At 42.4% G+C, this 16,777-nt stretch overlaps 1 protein-coding gene across 1 annotated transcript in view; it reads right to left on the minus strand.

Annotated features, from left to right (window-relative positions):
- SATB1 (SATB homeobox 1) overlaps nt 1-4,940 on the minus strand; it is a 195,454-nt gene extending 190,514 nt beyond the window's left edge. The window contains exon 1 of the mRNA XM_040432952.1: nt 4,723-4,940. The gene's annotated coding sequence lies outside the window, so the exon portion shown is untranslated. The remainder of the gene's footprint in view (nt 1-4,722) is intronic.
- Nucleotides 4,941-16,777: the final 11,837 nt, after the last annotated feature.

A 16,777-nucleotide genomic window follows, 5' to 3' on the forward strand; every position in this document is an offset into this window, starting at 1 on the left:
GGCCCCTCCACTTAGTTAAGAAGGGATTGTCGTCCAGTTGTGGGCCATCACTTAGGAAGGATCATGCAAGTAGTTAGGGATAGTGATGCGGCTGGAGTACTGGGTTGCACTGTTCCCTACCTTTTCATGACAGACACACATTGCACATAGGCTTCCATATTTTAAAAAAATGAAATGCATACTGGGCAGTATACACTGTACCATACAGTTGAAAGAAGGTATAACAATGCATACTCAAAGAAAACCCTTTCAGCATTTGACAGGTGAATGGAGCCCTATGGATACACTTGCTATATGTGCTGGAAGCTTTCTCTATGCATACACCAATCATAGTGCTCAAATGTGGAAAGAGCCTCACTGGAAATTATTTTAAATGATGATATTATAGTCAGTGTTCCTTATGACAACACAGACATGTCAGGTTGCTCCTTCACCCAATGTTCTATGGCATGGCCATATATTGATGTCCCCATCCTCACCCTGGAGATTATGTACAACAGACTGACAAAGCTAAGAGCCAACTTGAGGTTTTTTTGTGTCCCCTTTATAAGAATTTGCTCTACTTTAGAAAACAACCAAAAATCTTTATTTTCTGGCATGTTTGCTAAGTAGGTCCTGGGATTTATTCAGCTTTGCTGTAAGCTTATGGACAGGTCTCTCTCAGGATACGGCCACACAGAGTCTTGCACTGTTTTAACCCAACTGAATCGACAGAACTGATTTGTAGGTTTAGATTAGAATCCAATTATAAAATTAATTAATTGATCAACAAAATTGCATCTAGACAGCAATAACAATAACTATATATAAGGGGAATTCTACTTTTAACTCATTGACTCAAAGTATCTTCAATAATCATGATCATGCTGTACGTGTCAATGAATATCAATGCCCTTTTAACAGTCTGCATCACACATGTTATGCAGATCATCTATTATCAACTCTCAAGGAACAAATCTGACAATGTTTCCTTTACAAACTATAACCATTACATGTCATATTAACCCCTTATGTACAAAAAAACCTATAACAACAGAATTCCCCTTTTATATGAATATGAGTCATCTGAAAGACTTCAGTTTTGTCACACTATGAACTACTCTTCCTGTGTTCACACTGGTGAAACACTCTGTAAATGCAAATTCATGCTATAGAATGGCCACAAGAGACAATTACCCGGGAACCTGTGTCATTTGGGGTCTTTACCACCCCATCCCTACTTAAGCAAGTCTAAAATAAACTTTACCCTTGGCAGGTCCCCCTCATGTTTATATCAATGTAATGTTTGTGAAATTATTTGGGCATTATAACTTGGGTACTGAATGGAACTATTATTTGGGCACTATATTTGGTGCTCTTCTTTTGATACTGAATTTGGGCAGTAAAGGGAACATTATGATGTGAACTATTACAGCAAGACAACTGAACTAATCATTTTCCTCCTTTCCAAAAATGGAAGCCCCCCCCCCCCCCCCCCCATACATGTGTAGCACGGGGGCCCTCCAATAATTTTAAATCATTATAAATGCAGCGTATAGAAGTAATCTATCACTATAGATATGTACGAAAATAGTATACATTTAATTTATACTCATTTATGGCAGTGAAAAGATATACGGTAAGTCTTCACAACAGCGCAACACGTGTAGTTTTTTGCGCAGATTTTTTCCCATAGATTTTGCTGCGATTCATTGGCAAAATCTGCAACAAAGTCTGCATGTGATGCATGTGGATTTATTACTTATTTGTCTGTGTATACATTGGGATTGCGTAGGGTAAAACATACAAATTAAGATGCTGCAGATTTAAGATCTGCACCGCATGTCATTTTCCACTTGGATTTTTTTCTGCAGCGTGTGGATGAGATTTTGTAAAATCTATCTATCTATCTCTCTCTGTCTGTCTATCTACAAATAACAGTATAAAGTATACATGAACCCAAAATGCCTGCAGTGCGCATGACATTAACAACAACTAAATAACAGTCAGTTCCATGACTTTTGCCATTATTGGAAAGCCTTTTCCACATAATAACATTTGAAACGCTCAAAGTGTTATCACCTACATATTTATACAGACGTGAATTTACTTCACTTATACAACAGAGCTGAAAGGAAGTACAATATAAACCAATGTTATGATAGAGCACACGAATGACTGCATTCCAGCTGACTGCCCATGCACTTATAATAATAGAGTTCTTCATACAAAGAAATACTGTTCAATACATATTTCTACTTGTGGGACTGGGGAAGAATGTATTCCTGTAAGAAATAACCGACTTTTCACACCCAACTATGTTTTACAGCTAAAACAATGCTCAGATTGTAATCATTTGGTTTAAACACAAGTATTTATGTATAAAATGAATCTGATTCTTAGCACTTATTTTGAACATTTATTTTAAATTATCTTTCTAAAGTTTATGTTCTATCTATCTATCTATCTATCTATCTATCTATCTATCTATCTATCTATCTATCTATCTATCTATCTATCTATCCATCTATCACCTCTCCGAAGGACTACTCCTTTGAGTTGACCATCTCTGAGTTAGACCAGATTTATACACTGGATAAATTTAGCTTGTGTTAAATGTATTTGTTCATCTTGATATAACATTACAAATTATATACACAATCCGCAGCCAAGGTTATAATGCTGTATAAACTACACCGTGCAATGGAAGCATGTAAAATGACATGTCAAACATACTGCATCCCGCATAACATTAAATTGGAATATTAGGCACTCTTAGATGAGAACTATGACAAACTCACATTTTCCATTGTTAAACAGTATTATATGTTACATGCTGAACATTATGTAGAATAAAGTAAAAAAGTCAGGATGGGCAATTCGATGTACTATACTGTGCGGCCAAATATTTAGAGTGCCCCCATTGAGTCCAAAAGTGGCATTGTGTGACTCTCCTTAATTGTATTGTTTCTGGGCATCTATTCTTTATTCTGTGTGCCCCCAGTTGTCTGTTTATCAGTAAATAACATGTTTTTATACACCCTGTGACTAATACATCTCAGCATGTATATACTATAGTAGGTAGTTGCACAAAGTATGTTGTTGGCTCTCATTGGCACTAGGTGCCTATCCACATTTATCGTACTGGCCAGAAAAGTAACGGTTGTGTATTCAATTGCCCGGTGATGCCAAAATGACTGCTATGTTGAATTCATATTTATATCAATAACATTGAAAATGTAGGGAAGCTTTATGAGACGTTATAAAGTATTGATTGATTGGTAATCGGAACAGTCGTGTATTTGCCAGTCTGCTGATGTGTAACGAGTCACTGGGAATTTTCAGAGCATGATTGTTTGCTCATTACACATACTGGTTGTGGATTCTCAGTGTACGATTGTTTGCCTTTTTGATGAATTGTTTTAATTTGTTGAACCATCATTAAAAAACATCTTACGTGTGTAGACAGCTTCTATCATGCGTATTTGCACACATGAATCTTCCAGTGAAGCCCTTGTAGTACTTAAAACAGAGTCCCTTCAAAAATTCAACTTTCTGCCTTAAAACTGTCCTTAAGCCATAACCCAATGTAACAATGTAGACAAGAGCATGCAAATCAATCATCAGGTCCCTTGTGACATTGGGGAAAAAAAACAAACATTTTTCTTTGTTTCCTTACAGATTCAGTTGATGACTAGAATAATTAACCCATTATTTCTGTCTCCTTCATAAAGTAAATTGGACATAGGTGGCCAGTTTATGCACTACAATGATATCACTTATTCCATCTCATCTAAGATATAAAGAATGCAAAGTTATCTCCATTGTTACTTTGGACTGATGTGCACATCTACATATCTGCGGGTATATGTATATCTTCCTATTATCATGACACATTGATGTACCCTCATTGAGATCAGTATCAGAATTGAACACAATAGTCCATACTGCGTTTAAGATTGACCCTCACTGATGGATGATACAATAACGCGCTGACTGCTACAAATTGCCACTATGTTTCCTTCTTATTTCTACTCTTTCCTTTGACTATACATTATTTACCACATTTATAAAAATGATTCAGCGGTGCTTGGAAAGACAACTTATGGGGGTCTGTAATGTCCCCATGTATTTGTATGATTGCTTGAGACTGATATAAAATTCTAATTGTGAGGGCTGAGTGGATGGTGTTCACAGAGCTGCGGTATATGTTGGTGCTATATAAATAATGATAAGTCATAAATAACTACACATACTGTAGTAATGACATCTGGGGTGCAATATTAAAAATGTAAAGCATATCTTACCTTATCATTCTAATAATAACTCTACCACATAGGACATAGGTTAGTTACAGCTCATAAAATAAAGCTATAATATAAAATCGTCCTAACTGAACGATGGTGACAGACTGCACATGATAGACAGTACACATGTCACTCATAAGACCTAAAAGAGTCACTGACCCAGATGTCTATGACATCTGGGTGGCAGATAAAGAAGCTCAGTTATAAGATCTGGTATCAAAGTGCAGCAGGAGATAACAGTGACACAATAGAACCCACACCCATAGACAGTGTCACAGGGCAGGCACTAGCTAACCTGGTGCCATCCTCCTAGGTGTCTGCCCTCGGTGCCTAGCTGGCATGGAAGAGAACTGCCCAATGACCTTTGGTAGAAGCACTTGGGAGAACTCCCCCCCCCCCTCCTCCTCCAGCACCTGGTGACAAACACTTACTGTACCTCGGCCAGAACTCAGGTCCTCCTTCCCCTCAACTTCACTTTCTTGTTCCTTTCTCCATCCACTTGTATGGAAGGCTGGGTGCACTGCACTTTAGTTTTGGGAGGGTTTTAGGTCACAGGAGGGAAGAAGGAGAAGAGCAGCTGTGCAGGGCTGATGTTATCTCCCCTGAGCCCTGTGACTGTGCTGTGCCTCCTCTCTTGTGACTGCTGTGTGTGTAGATTCATACATAGAGGAGAGGTGACTGACAGCACCTCACTGATCCGCCCTGTGCACCTCCCAGTCTCCTGCATGACACCCATAGCACGGCTTCTGTCACAAGTGCCACCTGTCTGATGTCCCACTTCTTTTATGTGCCAACTGATGAGCTAGTAGTGATACCGTTACACCTCATAATCTAGAGGACATCTAAAGCTGGCACCTTCTTCCTCTTATGGCCAGGATGCATCCCCCCTCGTCATCAGCTCTCCCTTGTATATTCTGCAGCAGATAAACTGTACATTCCTCCCTCTTTATTTCCCGAATGCCAACTTAGGCTACTTTCACACTAGATCCGGCAGGGTCCAGCAAAACCGCTTCCATTATTGATAAGACAACCATCTGCATCCGTTATGAACGGATCCGGTTGTATTATCTTTAACATAGCCAAGACGGATCCGTCATGTACTCCATTGAAAGTCAATGGGGGACGGATGCACTTTCTATTGTGGCAGAGAAAACGTATCCGTCCCCATTGGTTTGCATTGGGGGTCATGACGCATCCCAGGACGTAAAGCAAAATACAATATGTTGCAGTTTGCTCTCTGGTCTGGGAACGCAACTAAACGGAATGGAATGCATAGTGGAGCATTCCGTTCTGTTCAGTTCAGTTTTGTCCCCTTTGACAATGAATGGGGACAAAACTGAAGCATTTTTTTCTAGTATTGAGCCCCTATGACGGAACTCAATACCGGAAAACTTAAATGCTAGTGTTAAAGTACCCTTATCTGAGTAGTCAAGAGTAGGAGCATGCTCCAGGATGCCCCCTAGAGGGAGGAAGAGACTTATGAAAGGAGGCTGCTGTGTACTGCTGAAATGTGAACTGTATGTAACCTGTGGTTGATGTATTGGCATGAAATCCTTCATCTGAGAGGTGTTGAGAACTGTACCACAACCACTTCCCTCTACCTCACCTAGCTAGTGTCAGTTATATCAAGATACAGTATCTATGAAGCTTGGGAAAGGTTACAGTTTTTCTGACAGGTTGTAGTAATAGTAGTATTATTGCTAGTAGTATTAGTAATAGTAGTATTAGTGTACCTTTAAAGCTAATATAGAACCACAGTAACCAGCATGCCCTGCCACATTGTATGTGTAGCCCTGGTGAAGATATAGAGACTTTCTGTGCTCAGATTAACCTTATGATTCCCAGAGATGCAAACATCCTCTATAGACGGGGCAATGCATGCTAGTATTCCCTGTTTTCTGCCATTTCAGCCAGGAAATAGGGAGACGGTAGTGTTCTTCAGCTTGACTACTGACAGGTAGACCAGAAAATGTCTGACCCCGTTTTCACGTCTTTATCTCACAGATCAGTGCGTGTCGTCAGGACTTGCAGCTTTTTCTATAAACTGGGGTTTGCCCTTTATTACCAGATCCGTTTAACATATGCTTAATAAAAACGGGTGTAAATGGATGCCAATTTAAGGGTATCTATTTGCATCCGTTTTACACAGATTTCAATGTAAAAAAATACATGTAAATCACTGTAAAAAAAAAAATCGCTAGACACAAAAGAGTGGTAGACCCGGCTTTTGTGCCTGTAAAAATAAAAATAAAGCACCGAATATATATATTTTTTTATTGATGTGCTTTCATTGGCAACCATTTGCCTTCTTTTTTCACCTGTTAAATGGATCTGCTAAGCGGAAGATAGAAACAGGATATGAACCCAGCCTTAGACTTGCTTCACACATGGGACCTTGTGTAGTCAGTTTTTCTTTGATTTGGCATTAGAAATAGATTCACCAACTTTATCAAGTCACATGTTATCTAACAAATTTGACACTTTCTACAACATAACCCCCCCACACACACACACGCAAATTGAGTGATTTTGTGAGTCTTTTGTAACTTTATTTTAAAAAAAGTAGCAGTAAAAAATTTGACATGAAACAAATTAACATATCTAACCATGTCTATTCCTTCCCCCACACACTTTTCAGAAGTGGACAGGGTGTTTTAAAACAGAAGAAAGTCACACATTCTGGCACAAAATGGCACCTGAGCCAACATTTTCTAGCGTGCAAACTTTTTATTTTTTGGGGGCTTATAAAAAAGGAATGAAAAGCATGCATTTTTGCTGGGTTTTTTTTGTGCTGTTTGTGGACTCCTTCACACGCAATATTTAAAAAAGAAGGCCAAAGCCAGAACATGCTGCAATTTAAAAGAAAAACCTAATCCTGCATAAGGGCATTGTCTAAATGACCCCTCGATCTTCACAATATTCCTGATGGTGTGTATAGACTTTCCCAAGGGTTGACCAGGTTGCTGCCTCCTGGGACGGTCCTGGTGGACTTGGCCGAAACCTGCAAGATATCTTAAGCTGGTGCATAACACTAGTGGTCCAGTCACAAAAACAAAACAGGAACTGGAACCCAAACAATCAGAAACATAGGACACAGTTCAAACATAAACCACATACTGAACAGAATACAGGACATAAGGCTAACACAGGCAAACAAAGACAGATGCCTGGACCACATGCAGAATGGATGCATGGCGGTCACAGTGTCACGTTTTGGTGTGGGAGGGAAACCCACACCGAACATAGGAGGGAAAGGGGTGAGGAAAAACACCCTGGAAACTAGGCAAAGGAGCTGGTCACCTCCTAGAGAAACCCTAATCAAAGTCCTGACTGCAAATATGAACTGACCCCAGAGGTAGGTGAGTTCATACACAGGAACCTAAAGTCCTAATTCACCCTGTAGTACCCTGGTACTAATGTCAGGACAAGAGACAACCTTTTCCTCCAACTGGTAGGACGAACAGGAGTCTCCGTCAGGCCTAAACCCAAATGACAGGGAAAAGAGCAACACAAGATAACCCAAAAAATAAACAAAAGGGAAAGAAGACACATAACTTCAAAAGGCAATGGAAGCACAGGAACTCAGCCGAGATCCAAGAGATAGACTCCTCAGGCACACAGCTCACAGGTCTACATAGCTTGTTAACGAGAGCACCTGACCACCTGGTAACCAAGCACACACAGACCAGGAAACCATGAACCCTATGAAAACAGAGCATACAGGTCATAGGTCACAATGAGCAGTATTGTGTAGGTACTGTTGTATAAGCTTTTTTCAGTTTGTTTTTGCTCATTGCAGTGTATAAACAACACATATTGGTCTGAAAACCATCAAAAAGTCTTTGTTAACTGACCAAAAAGAGTTGTTCAGGGGCCTTTCTGCCAGACCCCCATTTCCCCCACATGGCTGGACATGCAGATGGAAGCATACTTACCTGTTCTTGGCCGCTCGGTTCTGTCTTCTTCTGTCCTGCACCACCGTTGCCTCCCTTGGGTTTGCGTGTGTCAACATCCTGTTTGACACTGGTAACATGGCTGCTGCAGCCAGTGATGGCCAGTTCGCAGTGTTCGCCGACGAACACATGCGATCTGCCATCTTTATTCCCAAGCCCGGCGATGCAGAGGTAAGTCCTTACCTGTGCCTGCACCGCGAGTCGCTCTGAAATACATGCGGTCACCGGGAGCAGGCAGTTCTGAGAACAGCCTGATGAAGGCTGTTCTCGGAACTGCCTGCTCCCGCTGACCGCATGTGTTTCAGAGCGGCTCGCGGTGCAGGCACAGGTAAGGACTTACCTCTGCATCGCCGGGCTTGGGAATAAAGATGGCAGTTCGCATGTGTTCGTCGGCGAACACTGCGAACTGGCCATCACTACTGGCCGCAGCATTAATGTGTCCCCCATGTGTCACTGCATCACATGATGAATGGGGGACAAGTCATTGCCGTGGCCGGTCATTGTCCAGAACTAAGAAGCAAAAAGTGTTCAACCCCTTTAATACCACCTTTGATCACTCTATAGCAGTTAAAATCTTATCTAACTAGCATAGTTTTTCTCACGGCATAAAAATCCAGGAAAATTCTTAGAAAACCCTGACGAGATAGTACAAGACACCCCATCTGCTTAAGCAGATAAATCTTGTAGAAGATGTATGCTTGAGATGCAAGGGGGGAGCCGGCACCATGTTACATATCTGGTATCTATGTCCACACTGGCAGGCTATTTTATGAACTCACGCCTGAACCTATTGTGGGTACTGATCTCTAACTTCATCCCTTACAAATATAACTTTCCAACTAGTCTCCTAGCACCAGCAAGATTACTTATCACCTTGAAATGGAGGTCCAAAGTGTGGAGCAATGGCTGGACAAAGGTAACCAAATTGCCAGATTGTAAGAACTCGCAAGCTGGGTAGCTGGAACATGCACAAGACATCTTAAGGCACATTTCCACGCACCTGGAGAGTGGGCAATTATCAGGAAGGTACTGTTCCTGCCCGATAATTACCTGCTCATCAGCTGAGGAAAGAGCTGCATTTACATATAGCAATCTCCTCCACTATATGTGGACAAGTAATGGTTACTCCCATTAGTTTTGCTCATATACTGTAGATTCACTGTTTCTGGGCAGCAGATCGCTGTTCACACAGCTCAATCTGCTGCCAAGGAACGATGACTTAATGTGCGTCACTAATGATGGATTCACAGATGAACAAGCATTTTTCTCGTTTATTGGATGATCTGTGACGCATGCACATGAGCCAAGCGTTTGTAGTAACTTTTGTTCCCAATAATTGGCCTGACAATTATAGCCCTTCCTTTATAGTCCATTCCTCTGCACATACCTGTCTTCTCCTCATTGTGTCTCTTTCAGTACTTATGATTGTACTAAATACAGGTGAAACTCGAAAAATTAGAACATTGTGCAAAGTTCATTTATTTCAGTAATACAACTTAAAAGGTGAAATTAACATGAAATAGACTCATTCATGCAAAGCGAGATATTTCAAGCCTTTATTTGTTAGAATTTGGATGATTATGGCATACAGCTTATAAAACCCCAAAGTCACAATTTTTAGGTACCCTTTGCTCAGGGGGTATGGATCAATCAGCTGACTAGAGTGTGACACTTTGATCCTAGAATATTGAACCTTTTCACAAAATTCTAATTTTAAGCTGCATTAATGCAATTTCTTTTAATTTGCATTATTGAAATAAATGGACTTTTGCACGATATTCAAATTTTTCGACTTTCACCTGTATCTATCCAGTCTCTGATGTCTCTCTGTTTTGTCACCAATCAGCATATTTATTCTTGTTGATTTTTATCACATTGTTTTTGTAACATTTATATTCTGCAACATCAGGCCTGCATTCCTGCATGAAAGTGGTACTTGTTTTGTTGCCATTTGAAAATTCAATAAAATGTCAATATTTTTTTTTTTTCGGGACATAAATGTTTAATAGAATACATTTTGGTCTGCTAAAAAAAATGAACTGTACTTTATTTTTTTTAAACATTGAAGGAAATCTAAAACAGATGCAAACAGATGCCCTTCCATTGGTATCCGCTTGCATCCGTTTTTATGGTGTCTGTTAAACGGATGATTAAAGTGTGATGTGAACCCAGCCTTAGAAAGTCGTAAATCTTGTTTATTATTTATTGTGCTTTGCATGAAACTAGTTAAAAAGTGCTGTTCAAAAATAGACATGCCCATCAATTTCATCCGAAGGATGGTACTGGATTGAATGGAGAGGTGGAAAACCCCTTTTAGACATTTACTACTGTTTGGCAATAGTTTTGGAATTTAGCATTTTTCGAGTGTCTAGAAGCTCACAAAGCCTTTCCTCGTTGTGTAATCACTGTAGTTCCTGGAAAGTGAAACTTGTTACAAGTTGTCATTTCTCTTCCTCCTGTTAAAAGAAAAGATAATACATGAAAACAAAAGTCCAGCAGATCACAATGACAGGTCAACTCAAAGTTTACATGTACATAGGTAGGGCATGACCCTCATTTCTGTCTACAACACTAATGATCTCCGGTCTGTTATTGATCTAAAATTAAAATCCTCCATAATTCGTACCTCTCACACACGTCTTCAAGACTTTTCTCAAGCAGCACCTACTCTCTGGAATATTCTGCCCTGGAATATCAGGTTAATTCCCAACTTCCCTACTTTCCCACGTGCTTTAAAAACACATCTTTTCAGACAGGTTTATCATGCTTCCTAAACTGACTGTTCCCCGAGTAAAAAAACAACTCTTCAGACCTGAACTCGATCTTCTAACAAACACACACCCGATGCAGGTCGGCCTACACCACTGCGTATTGTGCAAAAATGGCTTGATTACTACATATCACAATCAACTACATTTTGTGTCACTCCCACTTGCTCATTGCTTGTAAGCTCTTGTGAGCAGGGCCCTCACTCCTAGTGTTTCAGTTGTATATTATCCTGTTACATTGTGATGTCTTTTGTCTTGTACATGAACCCCCTGAATTGTAAAGCGCTGCTGAATATGGTGGTGCTATATAAATAAATATTATTATTATTATTATCATGATACAATCTTCCAAAACATTGGGCAGATAAATCAAACCACTTTAGCTCTCAGCCTTGTGATCTCAGGATAAGGAAGAGCAGAATGTCTTTTTTGGCTTCCTGCAATAAAGATTGCCACTGATAAGGTCTTTGCTCTCACTCTTTAGATTTCTCTGTTAACCCCATTGAACCTGAATAGGCAGTCAAGAATGAGTCAAAAACAAAGATTTCATGTAAACACCCACATTGTCTTTTGCTTTTAATATAGACGATCAATGTCATAATGAAAGTAGCACCTATGGTTTTAGTCTATTGTATGCTGTACAGAAATGTATTAGTTTTGTAATATCTTACGTAGGTCTGACATACAAGAGTGCATTAGATCTTAATGTTTTGCTTCCACATTAAGGGGAACTCCACATCATCACTGTATTTTTGTATGTACAAGGCTGGCTATACACATGCTATATCTGTCGACCATTGGGGAAACAGCTATCTCTTCTGATCCTCGTTTACACATGCCCACTTGTCTTAGCCAAATGTGCATGTGTTGTGAATGGGGAGAAGGGAGAAAGCCACTATCAGACACTTCTGGCAACAGATTAAGGGTCCATTCAAAATGCAGATCCTCCAAAAAAATATGGATGGTGCCCATGTGATGTACATGGTTGCGTCCGTTTTTTTTGCGGACCCATCGTAACAATGCTTATTCTTGTCCGCAAAATGGACAAGAATAGGATATGTTCTATCTTTTTTGCGCAGCTGTGGAACGAACTTACAGATGCGGACAGCTGTGTGCTGTCCATTTTTTTTGCTGATCGGATGCAGACCAAAAATACGGTTGTGTAAATGGGGCCTAAGTCCCTGAACACAAAATTTCAACTGCCCAATACTTATCTCCCCTAACATCTACCACTGGAGGAGAGTCAGGAGGTGGACAAATGCAGGTGTGGACAAGGGCCCAGTAGGTATGGGTGCTCACCATCCACTTTAATGGACATATACATTATATGTTGGGACGTAGCTAAAGGCTCATGGGCCCTGGTGCAAAAGTGCAGCTTGGGCCCCCTTTCCCTCCATGCTTTGTAGTAGGGATCAGGGCTGGACTACCCTGCACTCCTCAAGGGGGCACCAGATGATCCCCTTTTCTAGGCAGCCAGTCACCGGAACGATTCTTCCCCTTCACAAATTAAATGCCCGTCAGCTACCTGCTTTACTATGAACCAGCCTGTGCTCTTCAGCGGCAGGCTGTCACGGCTGGGGATGGGGGAAACCCTCAGCCGGGCGATGTCTCTCTGAAGGATAGCTGTTAGGCCAGGACAGGAATCAGGGAGCTGGTCACCTCCTATCACATCCCTAATTCTGACCCTGTCTCCTAGCCGTATGAGCCGACCCTGATGGTGGGAGGGCTCATACACTGGAATCTGTAATTCCTACTAGCCCTCAGGGTGGCCCTGGACTAGGAGAAGGGTAAGACGACCTGTTCCTCCTAGACACGGAGCAACAGGCGTCTCACTGGCCAAGCTATAAAGGAGAAGGGGAACATATACAGACATATGGCAATGGCAGGTAGTTGAAACTAGTATCACACCTACCTGCCACAGACACACAGCCTGGAACCCGTGCACAAGTGCTGCAGTCCACAACAACATAGACGGACACAGCACACACCAAACATCACACAGGAACCCAGGAACCATACGCTGCAATAAACATAAAGACACCACTAGACATATAATATAAAAGAACAATAATGTCTAACATAAGTTTATGACCACAAGGGTGGCCCTCACTGGCAGATGGTAAATACAAGGAGGATGACTTCAGCTTACAAACCAGGCTGGAGTACCCCTCAGACATCAGGTCTCAACTGAGGCTTTATAGCCCAAAGTAGCCACACCCATACTCAGACACACCCAGTGTTCACACAGAGAAGGAATTAACCCTTCTCACACCAGGGAAGGGAAGACAGCAACTTAAAGGGAGAAAGTGCACACAAACACACTCACCTGTTACCGCTGGCAACAGCATGCGTGGCAATCATGTCCTGAGCAACAGCCAGCAGGCCGAGACACTGCCACCACATGCACACAACACCAGACGTTGCCGCGGACAACCACAAGTGAAGGGAGGTGTCACAGTGCACACAAACACAACCTCGTGCACAACAAACAGAAATATAAAGTGCATACATACACACACACCCAACCAGGTGTAACCACATGCACTTGACAGCAAGCTGCCCAGCACCAGCTCAGGCTGCTAAACTGCCACATACATCATGTTGCCAGCGGCAACCACAGGTGAGGCAACATACTACCTGTGATTGACAACAAGACAAGACCGCAGGCAACTGCATGCGGTTCCAGAGTCACGACCATGACCATGGGTCGTGACACAGGCACAATGCAGTGACACATCGCACCTGCTAGGCTGTGTAAGAAGAGCGCACAGGACGGGAATCTGCCTGCCTATTTTCCAGCTCAGCAGGCACAATGACGTTATCACATTACACTTGTTGCTGGCGAGAGTGAGGTGTTCTTTGCTCACAGGGGAAAGGAGGCTGAGAGGTAAGGATTTGATTTTTTATTTATTTATTACTGGATTGGTGGCACTAAGGGGGTTGAACTACTGAATTGGGGGCACTAAGGGGGCAGAACTACTGACTGGGGAACAAAGTGGGCAGCACTGTTGGATTGGTGGCACTAAGGAGTCAGAACGACTGGATTGTGGTCACTAAGGGGGCAACACTATTGGATGGGGCACTAAGGGGCAAAAATACTGGATGGGGGAACTAAGGGGGTAAAACTACTGGATTGGTGGCACTGAGGGCAGCACTACTGGAAGGGGGAACTAAGGGGGCCGAACTACTGGATGGGGGCACTAAGAGGGCAGCACTACTGTATTGGGAACACTACTGGATGAAGGTACTAAGGGGCAGCACTACTGGATGGGGACACTAAGGGGGCAGACCTACTGGATGTGGATACAAAGGGGGCAGAACTACTTGATGTGGATACTAAGGGGGCAGCACTACTGGATGGGGGCACTAAGAGGGCAGAACTACTGGATTGAAGGCCTATTTCCTGAGCTGTATGCTTCCCAGCTCATGCGGCATGATGATGATTACATAATTGCGCTGCCTGTGACAGCCTCTGATAGGCTTCAGGCTTAGTGCCTATAACCTATCAGAGGTAACAGTGCGGCAGGGAGACATTGCTTCTGTGCCCTGCTGCAGCATCTAACTATATTGCTGTCCTGAGGATGACGATATATAATTGGCGGTGCGCCACTGGCAAGGAGGTCTGGTCGCAATTACGAGCACTGCAACCCCTATAGCTACACCCCGGACTATATTGACAAAAGTATTGTGATACACATCTTAATCATTGAATTCAGATGTATCTGTCACGGACGTACCGAGACATACGGATGTCCCCGTGAAAGTGAGTGGCAGAAGATCTGTGAGACTGGCAACACGTGCTTTGATCTGACAGGTTTCCTTGTGGATCAATAGGCGTCTGTGTTGTTTCTGATACTGGCCACGCAACCTCCAGGTGTTGCTATTGTGGTCATTTAACTTTCCTTATTTATAGTTGCTTCTCCCACAATGCTGTGCGGTTTACAGCTTGAGTGATATCTGTGGTCTGCTGGTATTTGGTTCTCGACTGAGTTCCTGTTGCTGCCATAACTACTGGAAAGTTAAGTGTTTCCTTTCCCTTTTCCATTTTGTTTTGGTTTATCTGTGTGTTGTTTTTCCCCTGCCCTTTGTTGCAGGCCGGAGGAACAGGTAGTCTCAGTCCTGTCACTATCGTCAGGGTCTTATAGGGTGAGTTAGGACTCTAGGTACGCCTGCGTATGAACTCACCTACCTTTGGGGTCTGTTCATACTAATAGCCAGTCAGGACTGTGACTAGGGATTTGACTAGGAGACTAGGAGGTGTCTTTCTTTCTTCCCTAGCTTTCATGTCTTGTTCCTTGTTACCTATCATTCTTCGTCCGGTGTGGTGTCTCCCTCCCACACATGGGCATGACAGTATCATTGAGTCCCATTGCCACAGGTGTATAAAATCCAGCACCTAGTCTGCCAACTTTTGTGAATTCTAAAGAAGTGATCCCCAACCACTGGGATGCAGACCAGTACCAGGCCATGGATCATTTGGTACCGGTCCACAGGGCGTGACTGGAGTTGAACAGTGGGGGAGGCCTACATTGCAGACAGCGGCAATGAGTTTTTTATTTTCTTTGTGGACACTACTGGGGGCACTACAGGGGAGGGGTTGGGACATAATATATACACAGGCCATTAATTGTAATAAGGCCACTACTGGGGAGAACTATATTTAAAGAGGCCAAAGCAAGGGAGAGCGGTAGCAATATCTTGCCAAAGGTGTTTTTCCTTTATTCCAGATGACAGCCAAATCGTTGTATCTGTTTTGGATTGCATCTTGCTTTGTTTTGAACATTTGGACCATCTTTAGAGGGGAGTTGGACCAAACCCCTATTGTGGTATGCACCCGTACTAATTGGGCACTAGGAATGCTGTTCACTTTTGCTTTTTTTTACCTACAAATACTCATGGTGGCAGGCAGTGTTCAATTTGTTGGTGTGTTGTTACCAACTTAGACCTCGGTTTGCCCTACATGACTGGGGTGACCATGCTTTTCTAGCCTGGCAGCACCTTAAAAGATTGGTTTAGGTGCAAGTGGTCATAACATCCGCACTCCCAAATCAGTTCAGTAAGTGATGGCATGTTGGGATTGTTCCTACACACTGTGTTACTGTTCAGTCCCTGACTATGTCATGACACACCCTACTGACAAGTAGAATTTTGGCCCCCAGTTTTCAATGTATTCATCTATTTCAGGAGTAATGACAGAGGAACAACGCACTGCAGTTGTAGGAAAATGCACTCCAGAATTGTTAATTTATGGAGAATGTATGTATTTATCAAAAGAAATGTCAGTAAAATTGACAGGTCCACTCTAAAGGGAATCTATCACCTCCCTAGACCATTTCTAACTGTTTGTACGGCACGGTAGCTCTCCTATAGCCCTTTTCAAATATATCTTTATGTCCAGAACAATGTTCACAATCCCCCCACCCTCGAGAATATAGTGAGAGCCAGGGCCGGATTGACCATTCCGGCGGCGGTGGCAAGGAGAGATAAGCGCATTGTGGAAGTGCTTATCTCTATATTCATCTGATGAACGGTGCAGGGCAGGGGAGAGGCGTCCTATCAGAGGCTGGTGCAAGCGGCACGATGACGTCATTGTGCTGCCTGAGCCGTACAGAGCGGGACACAGGCCGGAAGAGGCCTGCATCGTATCGCAGTGTCATGGAGGTAAGTATAAGTGTTTATTGTTTTAATTATTTTTAGTACAGTATGGCAAGAAGGAGGGTGGGGCCCTATACACTGGCAAATTATAGGGGGGAAACCTATGGAGAAGGGG

This window comes from Bufo bufo, chromosome 5 (genome assembly GCF_905171765.1).
Source record: "Bufo bufo chromosome 5, aBufBuf1.1, whole genome shotgun sequence".
NCBI classification, from domain to species: domain Eukaryota; kingdom Metazoa; phylum Chordata; class Amphibia; order Anura; family Bufonidae; genus Bufo; species Bufo bufo.